Source organism: Pteropus vampyrus, unplaced genomic scaffold (genome assembly GCF_000151845.1).
Source record: "Pteropus vampyrus isolate Shadow unplaced genomic scaffold, Pvam_2.0 Scaffold105, whole genome shotgun sequence".
Lineage (NCBI taxonomy): Eukaryota > Metazoa > Chordata > Mammalia > Chiroptera > Pteropodidae > Pteropus > Pteropus vampyrus.
The window spans coordinates 263,144-273,701 of NW_011888886.1; the positions used below are offsets into that span (position 1 = coordinate 263,144).

The 10,558-nt window shown below is 44.8% G+C and overlaps 1 non-coding gene across 1 annotated transcript; it reads right to left on the minus strand.

Annotated features, from left to right (window-relative positions):
- Positions 1 to 465: 465 nt before the first annotated feature.
- On the minus strand, positions 466 to 584 carry LOC111742996. The gene has a single exon (XR_002781559.1). It is a non-coding gene; the product is annotated as a 5S ribosomal RNA (ribosomal RNA).
- Between the last annotated feature and the right edge of the window lie 9,974 nt (positions 585 to 10,558).

Genomic DNA, 10,558 nt, shown 5'->3' on the forward strand with positions numbered 1-10,558 from the left:
CGACGAGGCACGTCTAAGCTTGAAACAGGGCACACCACCTCTCTAAGCTTCAGTGCCTTCTTTGTCACAGATAGGAATAAGAATTACTTCTGTCGTTGTGAAGACCGAGTAAAAATAAGGTAAAAAATAGTACGCGTGGCCAGTGTGAATTAAAAATAATATTTCATTATGCTTTTGTCTCCTGTCAATGTGCATTACTATTTTAGTCACTATTTAGTAGTGGATCATAAAGTAAAACGGAAATGCCACTTTTCTTTTGGTGATCGTGAAACTCAGAGCTGACACTGGACCCTTAGTCACAGTTACGTGATCAGATGTTTCTGACGTGGTTTCTCTTGCTCTCACATTATTTTTATTTTATGTAAAATAAAATAAAAATATTTTTAGGCGAGGCAACCCTTGGTTGACCTCGCAGATTGCAAGGAACTTGTCAGCTTACAATCCCTTATTTTTTTAAATTTTTTATGCCTACAGCACCTGGTCTTCCTGGGTGGTCTCCCATCCAAGTACTAACCAGGCCCGACCCTGCTTAGCTTCTGAGATCAGACGGGATCGGGCGCATTCAGGGTGGCGTGGCCGTAGACTATTTTATGTATATATTTTCAAAGCAAATAGTTTATCCAGATAACACATTTTGGAAGTAGATGGGGTATAGTCTATAAATAAGCAAGCCCGTAATTTTAAATTTATATAAACAGAAAATAAGTTTCCTGTCATTTAGGACTTATATTGTTGGAAAATATAGCAAAAGTGAAATCATATATGTATGTATGTACGTACGTATGTACATATGTATGTACATATGTATGCATGTCTGCACACACACACAGAGTGGTGTGCTGGAAAATGTAACAGCTGGCTCTCCAAAACCAAAAACCCCCATTTATAGAATTTGACAATTACTGCGGTGTAAATACTCCTTCGATTTTAAGCTACCAGTAGTTGGAGAACCAGCACGCACAACTCCTGAAGCAAGAATTGGCTCCAGCGGATAGTCACTAAATTGTTGCAGACTCAAGGGGGCCACTAAATCCAGATAAGAGGAGTTCCATGTCTGTAGACTGGGACAGTCTGGGAGGTCACAGGAAGCACAGAAAAGATTAATAACTGCCAGACAAACAGAAACAGGTGAGAAGGATCTGGCATCTATGTATAGCCAGGCCCTTTACTCATTATACATTCATCCATCTAGTTATTGATTCAAAATATTTTTTTTGAATTATGACTGGATGCTAGACACTTTTATAGGATTTAAACACAAGGAATTACAATAGTTTAAGGGGTTGGAGGTCAGAAAGATTATTAAGTATAAGATAATGGTGAGCACGCTGTACTAGAGCTAGGCACAGGCAGTCACTGAGGAGAGCACTTAACCCAGCGTGGAAGCCAAGATCAGGGGAGGCTTCCTGGAGGCTGTGACTGAGTTAAAGGATGAGGAGGAGCTCGGAGGCCAAGTCAGGCAAGAGAAGAGCATTTCGGCTGGAGGGCACTTGCGTGAAATACCAAAGGGGCGAAAGCATGGAGCGCGGAAAGCGACAAGCAGATCTGTGCCGGGGGCTTCTGTGCAAGGGGGCATAGAGCAGGCGTTTAGGGCGGCTCAAGTTCCGAGAGACCTCAGGGTCCTGGTAAGAGGCAGAGGGTTTCTGCTGAAGGCCTTTGTGTACCTCTGTTGTGACCCAAACAGGTGATCAGACCACATCTTAGATAGGTCATAGGAATGATTTTGCGGTACGTGTAGGCTTTGGATGGCTGATGTCAGGGCCAACGAGCTCCCTTCAAGGCCATTGTCAAGGTCTAAGCAAGCAGGGTAAAACCGTAAACGAAGGCAGCAAGGTGAGGGGTGGGGAAGGATCTGCTACCGATCCTGTGCCATTCATAACTCGTTTTCAATGGGACCTTTTTTCACTTACCTTAGATTGTAAGCCAAGCAATACCATTACCTATAAGTTTAAATTTAGGTTTTTGCTTTTCCTTATTTAGCTAGTTTATAACTGTTTTATTTCACTAAACATCTGTTTTCTTGTGCCATAGACTGCCTTGGAGGACACCGTAGGTGTGTGAGTCTCTGTGCGTGCACACGTGTGTGTGTTCCTTTATTCCTGATTGAACGTGGTACTTATTCCAATTTTCTTCTTTTACACTGAATAAACACATTGATCAGCTGATTAGTTTTATGTCAGAGGATGAAATAAGAATGAAAGATTCCACCAAATAATTAGTAATCTTCAATGGAGAAGGTTCCCTGAAGCTTGATCGGTAAAGTAACAGGTGAGGTCAACTATAACATGACCTCAGCTCATGAATGCTTACACTGTCTGAAGATTAGAAGGTTGAAATACAGCCCTTTTGATGTTCAAGTGTTAGACGTAATTTTTCCATCTCTGCAAATACAATAGCATAACCGAGTTCCAAAACAACCGACAGAAATTTTTAAAATTCACCTCTACAGATGTCTAAAGAGGAAAATAATACATTTTAAAAATAACTTCTTAACAAAGCCATACCTCTGGCTTAATTTTACTACTGAAAGTCCCTGAGAATAATGCATTGTCTTTACATAAGCAATGTCTTTAAAATTTAAATCGAAATGTATTTAAAGAATATTAAAAACACTTGAGAGTCATTTAGGTTTGCATTTAATGTACAATAGTTAGAATTTCCCAAATATCCAAAGTCTGTTTGTCCCTCTAATCCTAACGACACACACGATTGATTTCCTTTCTGTTAATACAATCAAATAGTTTTGTTTTGAAACCTGTTTTTCATTATAAAATAAATATAACCACATTACAGGGCATTTGCGAATGGCAGAGATTTAGACCTCAATGACCATTGTAGAATTTTGCGATAGCAAAAATAGGAGCAGCTAAGAATTCAGCAGTGGAGAGATGGCTGAAGAATCTCGTATGGGATACGACCTGACAGCTAAAATTATGAGGTAGATATCAACATAAAGATATATATTGACATAGAATGAACACTAAGTCATAATGTTGAATGCCAACATCAAGTAACAAAACAACCCACATACCATAATGTCACTTAGGTAAAAACACGTGAAAATACGTGTTACAGATGCATACAGAAGGGACTTCCAGGACAAGCGCGCCAAATTAATAGACGTTACCTCGGGATGTGTGTTTATACGTGTTTTTCCATTTGGCAAGAGGTAGGAATAGATTTGCAGGGGGTAATCATTAGTTGTAGGATTAATTAGAGATAAAAGAATAAAAAGGGTAGGGGGCTTAGGAAGGCTCACGATTCCACCACAGTAATCCAAAACAGGCGACACACAATACATGACTTTGGTCTTTTTCCTATTAAAAAATACATACAATTACAGAGTATATACAGTGTCTTCATATTTTCATTCAGCCTTTCAGTGTATTACATAGTTTCCATAACTGGGGGTGTGCCATAATCTATGTTACAAGTCACTCTGTGGCTGTTTAGTTTGTTTCTTGTTTTAATATTAATGATGAACATCTTGCATCTAGTTTGATCTCATATTTTGAAGAAATTCCTTAGGATAGATTTTCTGAACATTATTAGGTCAAAAGCTATACACATTTGTGTGTGTGTGTGTGTGTGTGTGCGTTTGTCGTTGTTGTTTAATTTTATCTTTTGTGAGGACTGTTACCTGGCCTAAAAGTCAAGAACCTACACAAACATCTATAACTTTGGCTTATTGCAGATCCTTAAGCAGATTCGGTTACCGCCTTTTTTTATTGTTGTGGGAGGAGTGGATCGGTGTCTGGCCAAACTCCAAAAACATAGAAGGACTTCAAAGCTGAGATGGGTGGAACCAGAGTCTGTATCACCCAGTAATCTCCGTGCTCCTTCTGCGAGCGGCCGCGGGGCACTCGGAGCCTTACGCGGTGCTTGGCCCAGAGGAGCCGGTGCTCGGCAACTATGTACTAAAATGAAGAGAAATGTGAAATCCGAATCAAAGCCCAGCTAAAATAAAAGGGTGATGGGTGCCACAGCAGCTCAGGGGGCATCAGCCCAGGCAGTCTGGAGCTAACTGTCAAAGCAGCTCCACTCTCGCGGGTACCTCCTGGGAGGCTGGAAACACTCAGCATTGGGGGCTGTGCATCTGGCCGCCACCCTCGTGCTCCTGGGCGCGAAGGTCCATGCCACGTTCAGGTCAGGTCACAGTGAGCTCACAAGTCTGCGCGTCAATGACACACCGTCTGTAAGAGGGTGGAGGGGAATCTGCTTCCTGCATTAGAACCTGTCGTCATCCATTCCATTGTTCAGCAGCCGTTATCCCCCTTTTATAAACTTTTTATTTTGAAATAATTATGTTGAAATAATAATTACAGGAAGTTGCAAAGTTAGTACAGAGAGATCTTGCGTACCCTTCACCCAACGATTTCTCCCGCTGGTTACATCTTGCATCACTATAGGGCAATATCTGACACAGGACCTGGCACATTCAATGCGCGTGTGCAGTTCCATGCCGTGTTAACCGCATGTGTAGATTTGTGTCACTGCTACCACAATCAAGACACAGAACTGGTCCATCACCGCAGAGCTCTCCCTGGCCCTGCACAGCCCCATCCCACTCTGTCACGTGCACTATCCCGAAACCCTGGCAGCTGCTAATCTGTCTCCCTTCTCTGTAATTTTGCCATGTTTGAGACTATAAATGGAGTCGCCCTGTATGTGACCTGTTGAGATTGCTTTGTTCACTGACTAAAATGCCCTGGAGATTTTCCATTCAACTCAACATGCGCATGAATAACCACCTCCTTTTCATTGCTGACTAGTATTTCATTGTATGGACATGCCACAATTGTTTAACCATTTACCCGAAGCTGCTATGATCAATCACGTTCAGGTTTTTGTGCTCCCGTAAGGTTATGCTTCTCTGGAATAGATATTCATGCTGGAAATTACTGGTTCCTATTGTAATTACATGTTTACTTTTATTTAAAAAATTAAATTAAAAATCAAGCTGTTTTCAGGAGTGGCTGCATCCTTTTACGTTCCCACCCATGGTGCGATTCGGTCTCTCCGCAACCTTGCCCGCATTTGGCATCGTCATTGCTTTTTTTTAATGTGTTCTAACAGGTGCGTGGTGGCGTCTCTTCCCAGTATTAATTTTCGTTTCCCTAATGTCTAGTGTTGTTCAAAAGATGCTGGGCGTCCATAACATGATCATTTGCCACCAGCGACATGTATCTTCAGCCTCTGACCTGTCTGCTAACTGCATTGCGTTTTGTTTTCCTGCTGCTGAGTTTTGAGGGCTCTTCTTATAGTCTAGATACGATGCTCTCGTCTAATGAGCGGTGTGTGTGTAGATCGTCCCAGTTTGTGTCCTACCTTTTTATCTTCTTTTTAGGGTCTTTCACAGAACAAATACTTTTAATTTTGATGAGATCAATTTATTGATTTTGTCTTTTACGGATTGTGTGTTTGGTGTCATATCTGAGAATACTTCATCAAGCCCTAGGTCCTGAAGGCTTTCTCCTAGTTATCTGCTAAAAGATTTATAGTTTTACATTGAACATTTAAATCTACAGTTCATTTTGTATAACAAGGTTTAAAGCAAGTTTTTTTTTTCTGTAGATATCCAATTGCTCCATCACTGTTTATTGAAAGAATATTCCTCCTTCATTGAATTGCTTTTGTACTTCATCAAAAATTAGTTGTGTGTACTTGTGAGGGGCTATTTTTAAGTTCTCTGTTCTGTCCCATTGGTCTTTAAACCCTGGGCAATACCACACAGTCTGGATGGGTGCCACTGTATAATGAGTCTTATGCTGTCGTATTCATATATTGAAGTTTTTTTTTTTTTGCTATTAAATTTTTTAGTTCATTAATTTCCATTTATCTCTCCTTTACATCATCTATTTCTTTGCTGAGACTTCCTGTATTTATATTTGTTTCTTCTATGTTCATAGTTGCTTGGAATCACTTTTATGATAGTTGTTTTAAAATGCCTGACAGATAATTCTAATTTCCATGTCATCTTGGTATTGGTTTCTTATGATTGTTTTTTCTCATTCAACTTGAGACCTTCCTAGTGCTTAGTGTGATGAAGGATTTCCTGTTGAAGCCTGGACATTTGGGGCATTATAGTTTAAGACTGGATCTTACTTTAGGTTTTATCAGCTCTCCTCTTACAGAATCCTGGTTAGTGAAGGGGGCTTGGTCTCATCATCGTCAGGTAGATGAGAAAGTCCAGGTTGTCACCTCGGGCTCAGTTGACACCCAGTGGCAAGGGACCTCACTACTACTGGGCAAGAATGAGAGTTCATTCTCCCTCTAGGTGTCTGTGGTAGCACCCTGCCCTTCCCCGCAAGGCCTCCAGTGACACTGGGTGGGAGGTGGCCTTGTTCACGCAGTTGGTGCTGGAAGTCCTAACTCTCCCCCGGGTCATCTGAGACTACGGCCGTGACAGTGTCATGGTGCCCCATTAATGAAACCTCGGGCTCCCCGCTTGCTCTCCCCTAATACCCAGGTATCCGTAAGATAATAATCTCCTTAAACCCGTGTTCATTTTACGTAAAAATAAGTTGCTGCCTGTAAGGCTGAAAAACATTTAAGTGTCTGTGAAATCTGAGACAATCTCTTGTGGGCATAAGCACCTCGCCATGTATAGGATAGAGTCCACTCCCCTGAGCACACCCTCCAAGGACCGTTAAATTCCGTGTCCAGGACAACTGGCCTACTCCCCCCGCTGCCCCCACTCACCCTGCGTGGCCATCCGCCTGTGCCCGACGTGCGCCCTCTCTTTGCTGACCCTGCGTCCTTCGCCTAGAAAGCCGTCTCTTTTATTCAGTCGTCGTCTCTCCCCTACCAGGCTGACTTGGAAAACCCTCCTGGAGAAGTTGGAAGACGGCCTCGCTCAGGAAAACCACTGCGTGTGCTCGTTTAGGCCAGTCGTTTGCGGGATGGGCAGACGTTGAAGAAAACCAAAGAGGTGATGGGTCGAGACATAATAAAATCGAGTGACCGGATAATTACTAAACGTTACTTCTAAAACTATAGGCGTTGGTGGGACATGCCAAAGGAAAACCGTACGAGTGCTTAGAAAGTATAAGACTATCTCGAAGTTCATTTCCTGACACGGCCGCCAGGAAGCACTCACTGCAGGACAGCATTTCAATTCATTTCATCTTTCACACTATTACTTACCAAGCAGCATCGTCTGGTCAAAATGCGATATATCAGAATGAAGAAGATTACCGAACAGAACTCCTTTGTAATTACGGCTTAAAGGCTAATTCCTATCTCTTCACTCATCACAGATGGTTACTTACAGCTTGGCATAGTGGCCAGTTGGGGTTAGGGTTTGTGCGATTTATTTTCAGTCGTCAGGTGTTTTCAGTAGGTTCACTGGCTCTTTCTGTGCTGGGAAAGCTCCACCGGAGCTGAGCACACGCGTAATTCCTCGGCGGCCTCGCCGAGGCTGCCTGCAGCGCGGGCCATGGGGCTGGCTTTGCTTTCTTCCTTCCTAATAGAAAGTCTGCCGTGTCGCCGAGGTCCGAGACCCCTTCTCGCTCCCTGCACTGCCATCGTCAGTGTGTGGCTTTTATCTTCCTGATTGCCTCTTGGTCGCAAAGGGAACGCTTTATCTCCAGCTCGGGCCCTCGATCCAGGAAGGAAGGCGAGGAAGGTGACAAGGAACAGAGGTTGACATCTCCTCCCGGAAAGCAGAACGTTCCCAGAAACCCCCGGCTGACTTACACTCCCATCTCCTTTCCACGGGAGGCAGGACTCAAGCTGCAGGAGAGGTGAAAGGTGACCGTTTATGCTTTCATCCTGGCACGCCGCCTCTCTGGGGGACATCAGGGTCCCGTCCGGTCCGTGAGGAAGGAGGGAGATGAATCTCGGGGAGGAACTCGCAGTGTTTGCCACTTTGCTTCAGAATCCTCCTGGTCTGAGGAGATAAAACTTTATCTAGCCCTTAAAAATGAATTCCCAGCGCCCCTGTGCCTATACGTTGTGTTCCCCAGCCTCTCCGCAAACACTTTGAGTCGGGTGGCTGGGGACACCAGCGCCCCTGAGGGCCCGCTGCTCTCCGTGCCCCCTCCCTGGATGGCACGTGTCGACACCCACGGTCTCGGGCATCACCCCGACGCCTGCATCACCTTCTCCTGTCCAGCACCAGGACGGATGCCGCAGGTCCATCCGCCGTCGCTGCCACATTTTGAGTTCAGGAACCTTCTGTTTTACGTTAGGAGCGGGTAGCAGTCTCTACTATTGATAAAACATCTACGGGGTGGCCGGCACAGGGGGGCCTCTGAGTCAGGAATTTCATTTCTACGCCCCATCCGTGCCCGCGGTCACCCTCCAGCACATGCTGTGTGCACACCAGGCGACCGCACAGGACATGCAGTCACATTCCGCCACAGCGTGTGCATTCTGAGATAACCACAGATCTGACAGAGACACAACAGAAAACACCATCGGCCTTTGCCCCACCCGATCCATGTAAAGGTCCGTGGTTGTGGCCGATAACCTATCTGCAGCAAAAACGCTTCCTCTTGTCAGCCATCTAGCTTTTGTTTAAAAAAAAAAAAAAAAAAAACTAAAGGAGAAAAACGTTTCTCAAGTTAGCATAGCAAAGCCCTTTTCTAAAGGGCCTATAAATAATTTCAAATTCCTGGTGCTGCCTCAAATGCAGCTCTTTGCGAGCTGCTATGTCGGCTCTTTCTCAGAAACGGGAGGAGTCATTCGAAAATAGTTTCACTCAATTTAACTGCCTATTGAACCCTCTAAATTACAGATATTAAGGCCTGGGTTTCACAACAAACTTAATGAACGGTTCTGACAGTCTAGAAGCAAGGCCGCTGGAAACCCACGGGCCAGATGGGCTCGCAGGGCCCCCCGTTCTCCTGCGGGCCTACAATTTTCAGGCACCTGGGCCAGACGTGGTGTCTGCTGCGGGAGGCTCCTGCCCCTAACAACCAAACGTGCGTCGCGGAAAGCTCGTGGCACCCAGAGAAACGCCTGCTGACTTCCTCTCGCACGGCTTCGAAACGTCGGGGCGAAACTCAGAACATGCAGACGATGTGGAGAACGCACGGGGAGCCTTCCAAGGGGACACTCGTCTGAGGAAGAAGAGGCGCGCCGGGGACAGGCAGGGAAAAGCAAGAGGGAGAGAAGAAGATGGAGCAATACGTCCGTCAGCCAAGGGAGAGAGGAAGGCCGTTCCAGTCGGGGAAGCGCCGCGCACGGAAGGACCTCGGAATTGTTCTTGGGGAAATTGGCCTCCATGGCATACGTTTTACTCTCAACGCCCCGCACGCCTGCTTTATGGTGATTGATCGCCGAGAGATTCCTTCCCGGGTCCTGAAATGCGGCCCGGTTCAATGGCACGGCTGGCCACGGCGCGATGGAATGACGCTGAATCCATCGCCGGCGCCCATTTCCTCGCTCCGGATGCTCGTCCACCACAGCTGCCACGCTCCGGCGTGTCATAAAATCTGTTTTCAGAGAGGACATCACACTATTTGCTTTCCCCGCCTTTACATTTACTACACCACGTGGCGATTATTTTTCTAGGCCAATTGTTCTTCCCCGGAGTACATTGTGTGCACCTTGCGAAAAAGACTCAACTTATTCAGCTCACATCTCTGTTCCCAGGGGGCAGGAAAGAAACAGTAACTCTTAAGGACCAATCGTCAACCAGATGCACGCTCCAAATTCCTTGGGCAAATTGAATGGTTTCCTCTTACGATCATCAGAAAACCTTTAGAACATGCTTTTTATTTAAATTTTACTTGAGTCTGTCCTCAAGTAAAGCCAAACGTGACCTCAAATAGTCAAGTGTGTCCGAGGCAGAGGGTGGCCATGTTTACCGTCACTGGTATTGAGCGCTATTTTTGAAGAGATTTCGGAATATCATCTTATCTAACTGTTTTCCACTTGACCCACTGTAGTCATCAAGGGAGGTGGTTAATCTGGCAGGAAGCAGGCAATAGACATCCTGAATTGAACATATTTAGTGGAAATTCCATCAGCATTATACATTCCAGACAGAAATTCTTATTAAAAAAAATAATAACTGTAGAATGGTTCGATATTAGAAATCGGAGGGTCCCTAGAGAATATACAGCAACTATCTTCTGGGACAGATTTGTGGGTGAGGGCTAAGTCGGGGAAGCGAGTCACCCGCATCAGGCCCGGGGGTCGCCATGTGGTTAGTGTCGTGCTCCAACCTGGGGTCCCCACAACCCTCAGAATGCGAAAGATTGTCGAAGGAGTCATGAGGGCTGTTTTCATATTTTCAGAAAACATAATGGAAATCAGACCTTTCTTATGCATTGAGCAGCCAAAATAGCTAAAGATTAAGTTGTATTTTAGGTGGTAAAGTAAAGCTGATAATCCTTTACTTCGGGCTGAAATTATGGTGACACAATTTAGCCAAATTCATCCTTCGATGATGAACTGGTAGGGAGCCATGTGCCCAGGACACCTAAATTATGAAAACGTTGTGTATTTTTTATTAAACGTACTTTGTTTTGGGTTTTAAGGCAACCTTTAAGCTGTTTTTGTGGAGAGTATGAAAAGGGGTTCTTGATGGGAGAAAGTCATCGATGGT